The sequence below is a fragment of the Rana temporaria genome, chromosome 8 (genome assembly GCF_905171775.1).
Source record: "Rana temporaria chromosome 8, aRanTem1.1, whole genome shotgun sequence".
In the NCBI taxonomy this organism is placed as follows: Eukaryota; Metazoa; Chordata; class Amphibia; order Anura; family Ranidae; genus Rana; species Rana temporaria.
In genome coordinates this window covers 78,097,589-78,110,718 of record NC_053496.1, presented here as the reverse complement: position 1 = coordinate 78,110,718, position 13,130 = coordinate 78,097,589, and the positions used below count along the sequence as shown (strand labels likewise).

Here is a 13,130-nt window from a genome sequence, read left to right as displayed (position 1 = left end):
GAAAATGATTCCTTCATATGGCAACCACAAGGAAGACCAAATCTCCCACTATGGTTATTGTATTTAGACAGCCCGCGCTGCCGGCTGTCAAAGCACCTGCACAGAGGATGCATCTAATTTGATGTAACCACTGTTATGCTGAAAGTTTTTAAAGGGGTTGTAAAGGTACAATTTTTTCCCCCTAAATTGTTTCCTTTACCTTAGTGTAGTCCCGATTTTGCTTTTAAATGTCCTTATTTCTTCTGAGAAATCCTCACTTCCTGTTCTTCTGTCTGTAACTCAACACAGTAATGCAAGGCTTTCTCCCTGGTGTGTAGTGTTGTGCTCGCCCCCTCCCTTGGACTACAGGAGAGTTAGGATTCTCTCTATGTTGCAGATAGAAAAAGGAGCTGTGTGTTAGTGGACATCCTTACTCTCCTGTAGTCCATCGGGGGGGGAGCACAACACTCCACACCAGGAAGAAAGCCTTGCATTACTGTGTGGAGTTACAGACAGAAGAACAGGAAGTGAGGATTTCTCAGAAGAAATAAGGACATTTAAAAGCAAAATGGAAGGATGAGGTAAGTGAAGGAGGACTGCACTAAGGTAAAGGAAACTATTTAGGAAAAAAAATTGTACCTTTACAACCCCTTTAATTAAGCTCCTTCGAATGATTGACTTGCCACAGTGTATGGCTTTAGCATTGTAGAACAGTCATCGGCACCTATTTCAAATGCATATGCCATTGTTTGAAAATAACACTTCAAAAGGAAAAACAGCACATTTGATGCATTAATATTGTACCAATGTTTGTTTAGGTCACCTTACATCCTAGTTTCTTTTTCTCTCAGAGAAAATAGGAAGCAGCTTACATTTATTTGTGCATGTATTGAACCGTAACAGGTTTTATGTACCATGTTTCTGTGAACTGGAATATTTTGGCAATGATGTGCTTTGCTGACTTGCCATTTATGTTTAACAACTTTGCATGGTTATTAGAGACATGTTTTTATGATGGCATTGATATTCGCATGCAGCTACAGCTGACATTTTATACCAATAAATTCAAACAAACAAAATAATATGCACAACGGTATTGTTTATTATCCAATGCTGGCACTGAATAGGATAAAGACTATAGATCAATAAACTAAAGGACAATGAAAAGAACAAACAAGAAATGTATATTCTTTTAATTGCCGCTAACACATAAAACATTTTTAGTAATGTGTATAGTAAATTGGATATTAAAGAATGTATACACTAAATGTATCAATATTGACTATTTACTTTCGGACTTATCCAATTTATCAATCAATTAACCACTTCAGCCTCAGACCATTTTGCTGGTCAACGGCCGGGCCACTTTTTTGCGATTCGGCACTGCGTCGCTTTAACTGGCAATTGCACGATTGTGCGACGTGGCTCCCAAACAAAATTGGCGTCCTTTTTTTCCACAAATAGAGCTTTCTTTTGGTGGTATTTGATCACCTCTGCGTTTTTTATTTTTTGCGCTATAAACAGAAATAGAGCGACAATTTTGAAAAAAAAATGAATATTTTTTACTTTTTGCTGTAATAAATATCCCCCAAAAATATATATATAAAAACAATTTCCTCAGTTTAGGCCGATACGTATTCTTCTATATATTTTTCGTAAAAAAAAAATTGCAATTAAGCTTTTATTGATTGGTTTGCGCAATTTTTTTTTATTTTTATTAATATTTTTATTTTTTTACTAGTAATGGCGGCGATCTGCAATTTTTATCGGTACTGCGACCTTATGGCGGATACTTCGGACACTTTTGACACATTTTGGGGACCACTGGAATTTTTATAGCGATCAGTGCTATAAAGATGCATTGATTACTGCAAAAATGCCACTGTCAGGGAAGGGGTTAACAATAGGGGTCGAGGAAGGGGTTAATTATGTTCCCTAGGTGTGTTCTAACTGAAGGGGGGGTGGGACTGACTAGGGGAAACGACAGATCGCTGTTCATACAGTGTCGGCGTCAGGGGCGAGCGGGGGGCGCGCGCGCCCCTATTGGCTGCTCGGCGAGATGACGTCGATCTCCGTGATCTCGCCCAGCAGAGCCGACCTGCCGCTGTAAAACTACGGCGGCTGGTCGTCAAGCGGTTAACAAAATGGTAAAAATTGCACAAATAGTAGACATAGTCAAAACATAGCCAAGGTTCGATAGTCAAAGCAGGTAGTCAGAACACAGAAGATTAGTCTCCAGATATGTTTGACCAAGGCAAAGGCACGGAAGGAATGAACCAGGCAGTTAAATAGCCAGAAAGGTCTGGCTGTAGGCTGGACTTATTAGCAGGAAATGATCACCAGGTGAGCCACTGTGGAGTGGTGAGTGCTGGCAATCAACCGACAGCTGAGCAACCTGAGCACTGAGAAGAGATGGCTGAGAGCCCAGCCCTGACACAACCATTATATAGGTGCATCTCCAAAAATTTGAATATCATCAAAAAGTTAATTTATTTCAGTAATTCAATTCAAACAGTGAAACTCATATAATATTTAGATTACACACAGAGTGATACAGTATCTCAAAAAAGTAAGCACACCCCTCATATTTTATTATATATTTTTATGTGACAACACTGAAGAAATTACACTTTGCTACATTGTAAAGTAGTGAGTCTACTGCTTGTATAACAGTGTAAATTTGTTGGCACCTCAAAATAACTCACAGCTATTAATGTTAAACTGCTGGCAACAAAAGTGAGTACACCTCTAAGTGAAAATGTTCAAATTTGACCCAAAGTGTCAATATTTTGTGTGGCCACCATTATTTCCCAGCGCTGCCTTAACCTTATTGGACATGAAGTTCACCAGAGCTTTGCAGGTTGCCACTGGAGTCCTCTTCCACTCCTCCATGACAACATCACAGATCTGGTGGGTGTTAGAGACCTTGCGCTCCTCCACCTTCCATTTGAGGATGCCCCACAGATGCTCAATAGGGTTTAGGTCTGGAGACATGCTTGGCTAGTCCATAACCTTTACCCTCAGATTCTTTATCAAGGCAGTGGTTGTCTTGGAGGTGTGTTTGGGGTTGTTATCATGTTGGAATACTGCCCTACGGCCCAGTCTCCGAAGGGAGGAGATCGTGCTTGGCTTCAGTATGTCACAGTACATGTTGGCATTCATGGTTCCCTCAATGTTCAGCTCCCATGTTCCAGCAGCACTCATGCAGCCCCAGACCATGACACTCCTACCACCATGCTTGCCTGTAGGCAAGACACACTTGTCTTTGTTCTCCTCACCTGGTTGCCGCCACACATGCCTGACACCATTTGAACCAAATAAGTTTATCTTGGTCTCATAAGATCACAGGACATGGTTCCAGTAATCCATGTCCTTAGTCTGCTTGTCTTCAGCAAACTGTTTCTTGTGCATCATCTTTAGAAGAGGCTTCCTTCTGGGATGACAGCCATGCAGACCAGTTGTATGCAGTGTGCGGCCTAAGATCTGGGCACTGACAGGCTGACCCCCCTCCCCTTTAACCTCTGCAGCAATTCTGGCAGCACTCATATGTCTATTTCCCAAAGATAACCTCTGGATATGACGCTAAGCGCGTGCACTCAACTTCTTTAGTTCACCATGGTGAGGCCTGTTCTGAATGGAACCTGTCCTGTTAAACTATTGTATGGTATTGGCCACTGTTTTGCAGTTCAGTTTCAGGGTTTTGGGAATCTTCTTATAGCCTAGGCCATCCTTATGTAGAACAACAATTTTTCAGATCCTCAGAGAGTTCTTTGCCATGGGGTGCCATGTTGAACTTCCAGTGACCAGTATGAGAGAGTGAAAGTGATAACACCAAATGTAACACACCTGCTCCCCATTCACACCTGAGACCTTTTAACACTAATGAGTCACATGACTCCGGGAGGGAAAATGGCTAATTGGGCCCAATTTGGACATTTTCACATAGGGGTTTACTCACTTTTGTTGCCAGTGATTTAGACATTAATGACTGTGTGTTGAGTTATTTTGAGGGTTATACAAGTTATTCACTCACTAATTTACATTGTAGCAAAGTGTAATTTCTTCAGTGTTGTCACATGAAAAAATATAATACATTTTTTACAAAAATGTGAGGGGTGTATTCAATTTTGTGATATACTGTATATGTCTAGCAATTCTTTCTTTTAATTTTGATTATTATGGCTTACAGCTAGTGAAAACCAAAAATTCAGTATCTCAGAAATAGAATATTGTGAAAAAGTTTAATATTGTAGACTAATGGTGTCACACTCAGATAATTAACTCAAAACACCTGTAAAGGTTTCCTGAGCCTTTAAATGGTCTCTCAGTCTGGTTCAGTAGGTTACACAATCATATGGAATATTGCTGACTTGACAGTTGTCCAGAAGACAGTCATCGATACCCTCCACAAGGAGGGTAAGTCACAAAAGGTCATTGCTAACAAAGCTGGCTGTTCACTGAGTGCTGAATCCATGAAAATTTAAAGCGAAGTTGAGTGGAAGGAAAACGTGTGGTAGACAAACTTACACAAGTAACAGCCACAGCCTTGAGAGGATTGTGAAGCAAAGGCATTTAAGAATTAGGGGGAGATTACAGCTGGTGTCCGTGCTTCAAGCGCCACTGCACACAGATGTATCCAGGACATGGTCTACAACTGTCACATTCCTTATGTCAAGCCACTCCTGAACCAGAAACAACATCAGAAATGTCTTACCAGAGCTAAGGAAAAAAAAGACTGGACTATTTCTCAGTGGGTCAATGTCCTCTTTTCAAAAGAAAGAAAAAAAACTTCATTTTATTTGGAAATCAAGGTCCCAGAGTCTGGAGGAAGAGTGTAGATGCAGAGAATCCAAGTTACATAAGATCCAGTGTGAAGTTTCCACATTCAGTGATGATTTGGGGAGGCATGTAATCTGCTGGTGTTGGTCCACTGTATTTTATCAAGTCCAAAGTCAGCACGGCCTTCTAAAAGAAAATTATAGAGCACTTCATGCTTTCCTCTGCTGACCAGCTTTATGGAGATGCTGATTTAATTTTCCAGCAGGATTGGCACCTACCCACACTGCCAAAAGAACCAATACCTGGTTTAATGATCATTGTATCACTCTGCTTTATTGGCCAGCAAAATCACCTGACCTAAACCCCATGGAAAATCTGTGGAGTATTTTCAAGAGGAAGATGAAAGACACTAGAACCAACAATGTAGATGAGCTGAAGGCCACTATCAAAGCAACCTGGGGGTTCCATAACACCTCAGCAGTGCCACAGGCTGATCGCCTTAATACCACACCATATTGATTCAGTAATTCATGCAAAAGGAGCCTGGACAAAGTATTGAAAGCATACTATACTGTACATGGACATACTTTTCAGTAAGCCAACATTTCTGTATTAAAAATCATTTTTTTTATTGGTCTTATGTCATATTCTGATTTTCTGAGATACTGAAACTTGGGTTGTCACCAGCTGTAAGCCATAATCATTTAAATTAAATAAAGAAATGCTTGAAGTATATCACTCTGTGTATAATATATAAGTTTCACATTTTGAATTGAATTACTGAAATAAATGAACTTTTTGATGATATTCTATTTTTTTTAAGATACACCTGTAGGTCCTCTGAGATAAGGTTGTTTACTTGAATATGTTGAAAAAAATGAGGTTTGTTGAGACTTAGATTTTCTGTTCTCATGCTTTTATTCAATCTTGTTCATCATTCTGTCACCATTTCCTCAGCAATTCTCCTGTTCTCATACTCCCTCTCTGTATCTTGTATTCCTATTTTTCCTGCTGGCTACATCTTCTGTGATCTGAGTGTCAAAATAGCCCAAACAAAAAAAGAAAAGTTTAACATCATAAAAGCTTAAATCTTCACTCTATTCTTTAATATCTTGATTTCTTTTTCTAATATAGAACCTCTAAATTATCAATCCCATAATCCATTGCAGTTTGTTTTCCTAAAAATGAACCTGAAAAGTGATCATTACATACATATTACAAGGATATGTCAAGAGACGGTCCTTGCTAGTGCATTTAGAGACACATTCCAAACAACTAAAATACAAATGTAAAAGAACAAATAATAAAATAACCTATTGATTATCTCAAATAAAATTATTATTATCATGAAATTATACTTTATTACAAGAATGTCCAGACAAATATGATGGAGTACATTTGCCAATTCTTTTTTTAATTAATCAATTTTTTAGGTTTGTAATCAATGTACATTTGACAGAAATGTACATTTTCAAACAAAATACTGGCAAAAAGTTATATTATACTGTAAAAATGTTGACAGTGTGAGGCCCTGCCACTGTGTAAAAGTAAGGAAAATGATCATATAGTTCACACATATGCAGAGTGCAGGGTTCCAGATTCTCAATTGTAAGTGGAGAAAATGGGTTTTGTCTCCAAATTTTGGTATTTCCAAATTAGGTTCCAGAGTTTGAAGATTTCAGAGAGTTTAGGAGGAAAGGCAGGCTGTCAGTACAGGTCACACAGCCCTTATAATGAAGGACTCGGGCATAGTTCAAGGCTCCCATTTGGCAGACAGGTGTGCTCCACTCAAGAGACAGCATTCCATGCTGGAGAGATTTCTTTGTTTCAGAGGGCTAAGTAAGTCAAGGCTGATGAGTGAGTCTTTTTGACTAATAGAACCAAGATGATTAGGTGAGTCTGGGGGACTGAGGGAATCTAGAAGTCTCAGAAGAGTGAGATAGCCTTGGGTATAAGAAGAATCCCCTATCCAGAGGCCAGGGAGTGGGCCTTAGCAGCAGGGTGCTGCAACTGAAAAGGCTGAGAGACTCAGGATAGCTGGTAAAATTGAATGAATACAGAGGTACTGTGTAAGATGATCTGAGGAACCAGAAGTCAAAGGCCAAAAGCAGTGGTGCTGCTGAAGCAAGAGTCAGATGGCTTAGTATTATTTTGTCTATGTTTTTGATGGTTAAATGGTCCACAAATGGGGGGCCTTAAAAAATGGCATGGGTAGTCACTATTGGGTGTCTACATTCAATTTGTAGTGTCAGTTTGCTTATGTTTAGTTGACCACAGATATACTGTACTTTGAAGCCTTACCATTTCTTATTTTTTTTTCTTTCTGGAATTGCAATTCCAATGCATTGTTTGTACCAGATATTTAAACACTTAATTACTGGGCACTTTCAATCCCTCAAAACTATTGGGGGGGGCATAAGGCAAACTGGAATGAAGGAGTCATAATGCTAGAAACAAACACTACCTTGTCAAAGTGAGAAAGTAACATAAAGGGTGAAAAAAGCATACACCTAATGTTTACAGGTGCTGTAATATTACAACTAACATACTGTGAGGATCAGAGGAGGCAAAGAGATAACCATCCAGTGAGAGCCATCTGGTAAAGGATAAATAAAATGGTAAATAGTGAAGATAAGATAGGAACAATTATATTTTGCAACATAAAGTCAAACAATATGGGAAATAACCCTAAACTTACCAATGAATATGTGATCAAGATTTATGTTGCACCCAAAAACCAATGAGTGAAAGAACAAAAATAAATTATTGGAGGGGGAAGGGAAAAAGAAAATGTGGAAGTCCTTTCCAAAGTTCCCAAAAAGTGGGGCCTGAAAGCCAGCCAAGCAGACTTCGAGACCAGCCACATCAAATAAAGAGTCTAACCATAAATATATTGGTAGGCTTGAGTATGTTCAAAAAGTATTTAACCACTTGCCGACCGCACACATATACGTTGGCAGAATGGCTCATGTGGGAAAAGCAACGTAACTGTACGTTTATTTGAAAATCTCGCCGTGGGAGCGCACACGCTTGCCACAAGCAAACACGCCTGTCACGAGCGCGCACGCCCACCACAAGCTCCGTGACTGTGAATGCGGGACAGCAGAACGGGGAGATGCCGTTGTAAACAAGGCATTTCCCTGTTCTGCCTCGTGACAGGACACTGATCTACTGATCCCTATGATAGGGAGCAGTGATCAATGTCGTGTCACTGGTAGCCCAGCCCCCACACAGTTAGAATCACTCCCTAGGACACACTTAACCCTTTCTTTGCCCCTAGTGGTTAACCTCTTCCCTGCCAGTGTCATTTACACAGTAATCAATGCAGTTTTATAGCGCTGATCGCTGTATAAATGACAATGGTCCCAAAATAGTGTCAAAAGTCTTTACCAAAAATATGCAGAAGAATACATATCAGCCTAAACTGATAAATACATAATTTTTTTATATATTTGTGGGGGATATTTATTATTGGAAATGTACGCTCTTTTTTTGTTTTTAGCACAAAAAATAAAAACCGCAGAGGTGATCAAATACCACCAAAAGAAAGCTCTATTTGTGGGAAAAAAAGGATGTCAATTTTGTTTGGGTACCACGTCACACAACCACACAATTGTCAGTAAAAATGATACAGTGGCGAATAGAAAAAAGTGCTCTGGTCAGGATGGGGGTAAATTCTTCCGGGGCTAAGGCCCCGTACACACGAGAGGATATCCGCTGGAAACGGTCCTCTGGCGGATTTGGATCTGAATACATCCGCGGTGACGTGTCGCGCCGCCGCCGCGACGATGACGTGGCAACATGCGCGACGCTGGAAGGTAAATACTTCCACGCATGCGTCAAATCATTACGATGTATGCGAGGGAGGGGAGCGGACGGACTGATCCGGTGAGTCTGTACAGATGACCGATCAGTCCGCTGGACTGGATTCCAGCAGATAGATTTCTTAGCATGCTAAGAAATTTTTATCCGCTGGGAATCCGTCGGCTGGATTTTTATCCGCCGGGAAATGTCCGCTCGGACGTACACACGACCGGATCTATCTGCTGGAACTGATCCGTGGATCAATCCCAGCGGATAGATCCAGTCTTCTGTACGAGGCCTGAAATGGTTAAAGCTTACCTTAATAGTGATAGGGAAAGAGCAAGGTAGAGACGCCCTTCAGGGGCACACCCCTGTAGTGATAGTACCGCAAAGAAACAATATGTAGCAACACCCTGTTTATATACCAGGGAAAATTACTCCTCCCATCCCACACGTTGGTCCCTACCATCCACCATCAGAAAGACTGCACGCGTGCATATGTAGCAGCGTTCCTCAATCATGCTGACACACTTCAGGTAAATACCAGAAGTGACATCAGTTCCTATACAGCGCAGAACAGGAAGAGAGATGCCATGACAAGCCGTCTACAAATAGAAAAGCCCAGAATGTGGAGACAAGCAGACACTACATCCCAAAAGAAAGGGGGGTCAACAAACCAAACACCCACTCAGCAATGACCACAAGTTGTCTAAAACGAGGATCCAAAATCCACAATATATACAAACATAAAAAAAACTATGTAGTTTTTCGGGTTGTAAAAAATTATCGTGTGTGGGCTTAAACTACGTGAAAAACCCAAGCATGCTCAGAAGCAAGTTAGGAGACGGGAGCGCTCGTTCTGGTAAAAATACTGTTCGTAATGGAGTAAGCACATTCATCACGCTGTAACAGACAGAAAAGCGCAAATCGTCTTTTACTAACACAAAATCAGCTAAAGCAGCCCAAAGGGTGGCATCATCCGAATGGAACTTCCCCTTTATAGTGCCGCTGTACGTGTTGTACGTCACGGCGCTTTGCTAGAGCATTTTTTTTTAATGATAATGTGTGGGCAAGGTTGTTTTGATGATGAAGTTGGAAAAAACTTAGTTTTCTCTAGAGGCTGAAAAACGCCGTTTTTTACATGGTGAAAAATTATCGTGTGTAGGCGGCGTAAGAGTAATGACATTTAGGTGCTGCTGCATAACAGCAGGCAACATGATTTGCAGATTCATGTTAGTTATGTGCTGGGTTACACCACTAATACAGAACACAAAGCTAAAAAAAACTATTTGTCAGGGACTAGTGACAATCCTGACAGGGTTTCCCACACAATATTGGCTATATTATTAGAGTGAGAACCTCCTCTACATGACATTATTTAAATTATTTAGATTGCGCTAAATAAATGATGAGTGAACATAAATGGTGACAAAAGTTCAAATAAGTGGTCAGTCCCGCCACAAAGGCAAATTAGATCAACAATCTCCCAGGTGATTAACTCAATCCACAAAAGAAAAGTGCTTGACAGAAAAGATCCCCCACCAACGATATAAAAGCCTCTTACCAAATGGAATTGATCTCCAGATTATAAGAGATCAGATGGCGCATGATAAGAGACATAGATGGATAATATCCCATAAACAGCAACAGCGATGGAATCTTGGTAACTGTGTCTTTACAGGTATATGCTCTCGATATGTCATCCGGGGGTATATAAAGACAGAAAGGACTCACATAGCGTAAAACTGTCTTATTTAATGGTATATAAAAGCGAAAATGCACTTACATAGCACAGCAGGTAAGAAGCATGTAAAAATAAGCCGGCCAGCTCGATACACAGCCCGTATCCAGGTAGAAGATGCGCGGTGACGTCAGAACGCCACCTCCCTACGTTTCGTCACGACAGGACTTGGCCCCGGACGTCACCATCTATGTCTCTTATCATGCGCCATCTGATCTCTTATAATCTGGAGATCAATTCCATTTGGTAAGAGGCTTTTATATCGTTGGTGGAGGATCTTTTCTGTCAAGCACTTTTCTTTTGTGGATTGAGTTCATCACCTGGGAGATAGTTGATCTAATTTGCCTTTGTGGCGGTACTGACCACTTATTTGAACTTTTGTCACCATTTATGTTCACTCATCATTTATTTAGCGCAATCTCTTCCCTTTTTGCATTGCTGTTTGTGTGGTATAACACTTTTTGATCGCTGCTTTTTTTCACCTAAACAAGCGCAATATTTTTATTTTTACTGTATGTAAAAAAGGGACTCTTAGGCCAGGGAGGCAGGACTAGGTATCACCAGGTCTCAAAATTGACAATGTATACTTTTTCCTTACTTTTTGTTCACTTCTTCTGGCCCCCTTCGGACATTTTTACTCACAAGTTACTTTTGATAAGATAATTTTACAGGACTTAGAAGATTCACTATGAGGCCTTGTTCACGTGGATGTGTCTATGTGTACACCCATGCAAAGGGTTGAAGGTCAAATAGTGTGCATTCAGGGACATGCACCTGCATCTGCCAGTCTGTCAAATCAGAACCAGTAGCTATCTCTGTGCAGCCACTGCATCCCAATAGACATGAATGGGTCTGCCTGCATGCAGATGCATGGAACACCTATACATTTTGTGCAAGAGAAGATGACCATTCGCGTGGGTATACATATACATACACACTTGTGAACAAGGCCTTATTAAAACAAACTGAAGTCTTTTCCTATTTGTTTTTTCAGGGTTGGGAGCTTAGTTTAACATCTTTTATGACACTATTGATTTTTTTGTAAACCTATAGTTTTAATTGAAAATTATCTGCTTTAATCACTTGCCGACTAACAGCAGTAAATTTACTGCTGGCGGGTGACTCCTTAAGGCACCACAACGCACCCATACATGGCAGTGCACACTGCACACACTCCATGGGGGGCACAGTGGTACAATATGAAATCGCAGAACACCCCCCCCAGAATAGTGCAGTGTTTAAAAAGAATCAGTATCCCTGACCAGTGCCACAAAAGTCATATGATGACACCGTACTGCACTGGTGACAGTATGTTAAAAATATGGAAAATTTTAATAATAGTATTTACATGTTTTATTTTCTTTATTCCCCCCCCCCCCCAAAAAAAAGGGACAAAAAACGTGTCCCACCTCTTACTAAATACCTTGGACCGTCTACTTCAAAAAAAGGGGTCATTGGGGAGGGTGGGTATTTGTACTGTCCTGGCATTTTACATACTCAAGGATTGAGATAGGCAGCCAGTACATCAGGATTGATCAATGTTTAAATACGGTATACAGTATATACCATAGTTTGTAGACTCTATAACTTTCACAAAGACCACATTATTTACAATGATCTGGGTTATTTATACCAAATTAAAATAGCAGACTACATTTTGGTCCAAATGTATAAAGAAAGATTATTTGTTTGCGAAATTCTATAACAGGAACTAAGAGTCGGTTCACACTAGGGCGACACGACTTCCAGCACGACTTTCAGAGGCGACTCCGACACGACTTGAACATGAACCACAGGGCGATCTGGGGCGATATACAACACAACTTGAAGTCGTCTCCAAGACAGGAGACTTTCCAGTGGCCAATAAAACAACAATCAGCCCCCTGGAGAGGGAGGGGGAGGGAGGGGGGCAGGAGAGGTTTGCCTGAGAAATGTATGTTATCTTCCTGGAAAGTCGTGATCAGACTTGGAGGCGACTTCCATTGAAATCAATGGGTACAAATCGCCTACAAGTCCGATTGAAGTAGTACAGGAACCTTTTCTGAAGTCGGATCGCCTTGAGTCGTGTGTATTAACACCGCTCCCATTCACTTCCATTGTTTTTCTCTACAGCGCGACTTGGGACGACTTGAGGCGACATGAAGTCGGATCGCAAGTCGCCCCAGTGTGAACCGGCTCTAAGATAAACATGTTTTTGCACATTGTTGGTATGTTTTCATTTATATAGCAAAAAATAAAAAAAATAAAAATCAGTGGCAATAATATACCACCAAAAGAAAGCTCTGTTTGTATGAAAAAATGATATAAAGTTAATTTGGGTGCAGAGTTGCAGACAGAGCAATTTCCAGTTAAAGTAGCACAGTGCTGAATAGCAAAAAATGCCATGGCCATTAAAGGGGTAAAACCTTGCTGAGGTCAAGTGGGTAACCCATTAGAATTTTTAAACCATTTTTTCAGATTAGTAGTCATTTATTGCAAACATTTGATGCACATTTCATGGCTAGCAACCATCTTGAAAAATGTGTATGTTAATCAAATGTCACTTCTCATTGCTGCTTTGTTAGAGTAATTTATTTTTGCAGAGCACATCAAAAAGTAGTTTCCACATTGTTATTTCCTACTAGTTTCAGACAGAACTCTTAAAGTTATGTTCCAATTTATGACTGGATGACACCTTTATTAATTGTAGAAGCCTAGAAAGAAATATATGCAACAAGGATCAGTAGTCTGCTTTGAAATCTCAAAGGTTCTTATTACTTTTGAAACCTTGGAGTTCTTGCCTGTTCCCTGTGGACTTGCCTGACTGCTTACAGCAAATTTCCAATTA

The 13,130-nt window shown here is 40.4% G+C and overlaps 1 protein-coding gene across 6 annotated transcripts in view; it reads left to right on the top strand.

The window, feature by feature from the left end:
* Positions 1-13,130, top strand: part of PCDH15 (protocadherin related 15) — a 1,266,541-nt gene that overhangs the window by 810,083 nt on the left and 443,328 nt on the right. The gene's annotated exons all lie outside the window — the stretch shown is intronic.